Source organism: Poecilia formosa, unplaced genomic scaffold, assembly GCF_000485575.1.
Source record: "Poecilia formosa unplaced genomic scaffold, Poecilia_formosa-5.1.2 Scaffold130, whole genome shotgun sequence".
In the NCBI taxonomy this organism is placed as follows: Eukaryota; Metazoa; Chordata; class Actinopteri; order Cyprinodontiformes; family Poeciliidae; genus Poecilia; species Poecilia formosa.
In genome coordinates, this window is record NW_006800069.1 from 438577 (window position 1) to 443352 (window position 4776).

Here is a 4776-nt window from a genome sequence, read left to right on the forward strand (position 1 = left end):
CGGGGGCGCGCTGGTCCAGCAGCAGCAAAGCAAACAGAGTGAAAGTAAACAGAGAGACAGAGGGAGAGAGATGGGGAGGAAAGACGGGGCAAAGATCAGACTTTCCATGAAACGCGGTGGAGAGGCTGACTGGTTCCGTGTTGCAGGATTTTATTCAGTTTTTAAAATTGTAATTGTGCTGCAAAATCAAGACTCTGGTCTGTCGACGGATTTACTTTTTATTTAAAAAATGAGCTAATACAGTTAGATGGAACAAATCAACGTAAAACAGCATCATTAAAGTAGACTTGTGAATGAAATAAAGGTTCAAGTTTTATTCAGGTTCAAGTTCAACATCTCAAAGGTGCTTGTAGTGTTGGTAGCATCATGCTAAGGGGATACGGTTCTTCAGCATAGGAACAATAAAGCTGGTAAGAGTTGACCAGAAGTTGGATAGTGGTAAAACAATCTAATGGCTTAGGTTTTCCTCTTCAATCTGACTGAGCTGCTTTACAAAAACTAATTGTAAAAGTATGAAAAAATAAACATAACCTAAAAGACATGCAGCTGTAATTACAGAAAGATGTTTCTAAAAAAATGTTTTTTAATTAAAATAGAATCAGGCTGAAATAAGCGCACTCCACACTCTTCAGTTTTACTTTAGTGGTTTTCAGACTTCAGATTATGGTTGCAGTAGTTGTACAGGTTGACGAGGTCAAGCAGAGGAAAAATAAAATTAGACAAAGCAAAGGAACAGCACAGAAAGCAAACAAAACGAGATAAACACAGCAGAGACGGGATTTATAAACAAAGACGAGGAGAGATTAGTTGGAAAATTAGATCAGTGTGACAAAGTTGTGGAAAAAAACTGTTCAAACCTGAGATTAAAAAAAGAGAAAATGAAATCATGGATACATAAAATGAAAGAAGAGATGACTTAATAACCATAATTATAATTTTGATTACTTTTGTTATCATTTTAGACACAACAGTCCTGTAGACATCATAATAACAATGTCCAAGCAGTTATTGAAGATAGTACGCAACAGCAGCCGAAGGTTGGTTTTAGTTAAAACATTTATAGTTATTAATAAATCAAAAATGCTGCCATTTTAAGCGAAGAAAAACGAACTGACTCAATTAACATTCTGTTCAAAGGTTGTCTCTGAATTTGTTTTTCCCCTCTCTGTCGTCTTGTCTATTTTTTCCAGTCGAATAGCTTTATTGGTGTGGCAATATTTCCCCACATTGACAGCCACCGTATTTTTATGACATCAGCAAACACACATGCTCATACCTGACTGTAGATGGCACAGATGCTCGCTTTACTGCACGGTAGAGTGTGTATGATGCTGAGATCTGGAGGATTAAAAATTTTGATATCAAAAGTCTGTGTTCATGTCTCGGGATATACCTTTTTAAAATTAAATTTTGTTTAAAAAATGTTTACTTTAAGTTTATGTTTAGTGCTGTTGTGGATGAATGAATAGAAGTGAACAGTTTCAGTTTTGTGAGACTTGTTTGTTCTTATTATAGTATCATGGGGAAACAATTGAAAGGAACAAAAGCAGAGGGATGCGGATGTAGTCCAAGTGTCAAAGTATAACTTCAAGGGCGACATAAAATTCATCTTGACTTTATTTTTCTGTTCAGTTGCTGTCAATAAATAATTAAGTGAAAATATTTTTAAATTCTTACTATTGTTATTCCTCTGGAACAAAGTGCGGCCGTCATAGTTAACAATTGGGCTGTTTTGGGATTAAACTAAACTTCCACAGCCCTAATGTTTTCCCTCCACTAATCAATGACAAATTAGAAGACTGAAATATAAAAACACTGTTGGTATTTCTTCTAAAATGACCTGATTACCAATAACTTTCTGATTGTCTGGGGTAAATGTACAATACGACACAAAAGCTATATTTTCTTAGCCACTCTTCAAAATGGAGCTATCAGTTTAAACTTAAACTTATCCATGTTTATGGACAGGACAATAATGAAAATCTTGCGCCATTGCCAAGTGTGCCATTGCGTACGCCACAAAATCACTAAAATGAAAATAAATTGTATCTGTTTGGGTCCATTTAGTTGAATTTTATTTTAGAAAAATAAATATTAATGACAAACTTTGTCAACAAATGTACAGAAAAAACAACAGGTTAACAAGTTAAAAAGACTAGGAACTGGAAAAAGGACTTTGACAAAAAGTGTTTGAGAAATACAGCTAACAGCAGATAGGGTAAAAATCTAAAAAATGATCTGCCAGCAAAAGTTTCCTTCACTTATTATCACAAACATCGACTCTGATTTATAGAGTCTAGAGCATATTTGACCGTGTCGAGTTTTCAAATCTCACATATTTACACCCACAGGCCTCATCTGTATTGTTCCTCCCACACAGAAAACAGAGATAATTTAAAAGACAATCTGATATTTATAAGATTTTTGTCCCATTCTGGAAACACAAGACAGATCATTTTCAAGCTTTCTTGAGATTAGGACCCCGTCAGAATAGGACAAGTTATAGAGACAAGACTGACCAAAACCAAAAATTATGAAATATTAAAATGAAAGGGAGAGCCTAAGCACAGGCTCGCCTAGAACACAGTTCGTAAAGTGACTGCCTCTAAATCCTACAGAAAACAGTATTTATTACCAGAAATTGCATGCATTGTAAACTACCATTTTCCACTATGCAGACAAGAAGGTTGGAGCTAAACAAGATGACTGCTAATGTTCATTCAGTATTTGGAGGCGTGGCCAAAAAGGACTGAACGGCTTTATTGACTTCCTCTGCTGCCATTGCTAAAAATATACGCAGACTACAATACTAAAAGGAAGCAGACAATTTATGTCGTTGTTCCCAACTTCTCCTTCTGTTCACTGATTGGTTCAGTTGAAATTCTACTGGAGGAATCCAGGCCAATGGCAGAAAGCCCAGAAGGAGCAGTGAAAGGAGATGAGAATCTAATTGCATATATGAATGTAGCGGCCAGATAAGAGAGAATCCAGGACTCACTCTGAAGAGATTATGCAAAGAGCATATAAATGTCTCCCTTGTGAAATGTTTTAAGAGAAGACTCACAGCTGGCGAGGGTGATAATTGTGTCACATGATTTTATTGTTAAAAGAAAAAGAAAAGGTTCCCATTGAACACGTGTGTTTACGTTAGATTCCCCCTCTCCCCCCACCATCTCCCCCACCTAAGTGTACGACTATTCTATTGCAACAAAAGTAGCATTTATTCAAAAGTTTCCAAACGTTTTTTTCTCAGTAACTTCGCAGAGTGCTGTACGTGTCACATGGCGGAAGTTCTTTATCATTATCAGTAGCCCTTTAATCTCCATCTATAGCGCCAAATGAGTTTAAAAGTCATGTTCAGGATGTTCCCCAAAATAGACGTGTTGACTTTTCGCTCCATTGTTGCAGGCCTCGCCAAACCGGTTCAATGTGAATCTATTCTCGGAAAGACACGGCACCATATTCTTCTGTGAAGCTAAAAAAAAAAAAATTCCTTCCTGTGTAAACACACGAGTATGCATTGTGCTATAGTTTTTTAGAAATAAAACAGAAAGTCACAATAGCAGAGCACCAATCACTGCATCTGCATTCTTTTTCAGGTTGCAACCTTTTATTCTGATTCGGCTCAACTCTAAAACTGTCTGGGATTGGTACGTTTCCTCATTTCAAATTACAGTTTTGGATAAGTTCACTTTAGTCATGTCGGTTTATTGAACAAACTGGAGCTTTGTTCACTGCAGCTTTTAAGTCTTTCTGAAACACGCAGTGGTTGCACTTTGCAGAGAGGTTCCTTAATTTAGGGACGGAACATGAAACTTTGGCAGCAGACTAGGAAGCAGGTTAAAACAGGAAGCTGCTCATGTGGATTTAAAGGAACCAGCACTGTTTTCATAAGAAGCCTTCAAGAACTTTAACCCTTTTAACAACATATTTCATCACAAAAAGGTAAAAAAAAAGAAAAAAGTTACATTTGGCTTCTTCTTATCCGATAAATGGAAGTGATGTCTGACCCCTGGTGGACAAAGTGAAGCACTGCAAGTTTAGTTCAAAGTTTTGCACAACGGTTTTTTTTTTTCTTTCAAACCAGTTGAAGCAGATTCCAAAATAATGTGCTAAATTAGCGTGTATTTTAAATGTCAAAGTGAAAAAAAAAAAAAAACTGGAAGTGAACCGACTTAAGCACAAGAACTTCCGGTGTTTAGGTTCCAGCTTTTAAGTGCGTAGTTCATTCCTAGAACTATGGACTTATTTCTGTTATTCTTTTGCTAAAGTCAAAATGAATGTGATCAGAAAAATTGACAAATTTGAAAATGCTATTCTAGAAATGTATTACAACTGCTATACACAATAATCTACAAGCATACACTTCTCAACAGGCAATTTGAACTTTTGATCTCAACCCCAAGATGAACTGGTTCCTATTTACAAACTACTTTCCTTGAAGAAAAGAAAGCTATATTAGCATTCCATCTAACTATACAAGTTTGATTTTCTTCCCAATAAAATTGTTCTCAATAAAAATATTTCTTTTTCTTCTTGTCAGGGCAAAACGAGTTTGGAACTGTGACTAAAAATCGACCGGATGTCGAACTATTCATATTTTGATGGCTAACAGTAAAAACAGCAACTTTAAATATTGAAACTTGAGTTTATCCCACCTGTGTCCTTCCAGTTGCCATTATGTCTCGTGAACACAAGTCTACAGACACTACTGTTGAAGATGGTGAGTTCGATGCATTATTTTCACCACAAACAGGATGTAAAAGACAACGGAAA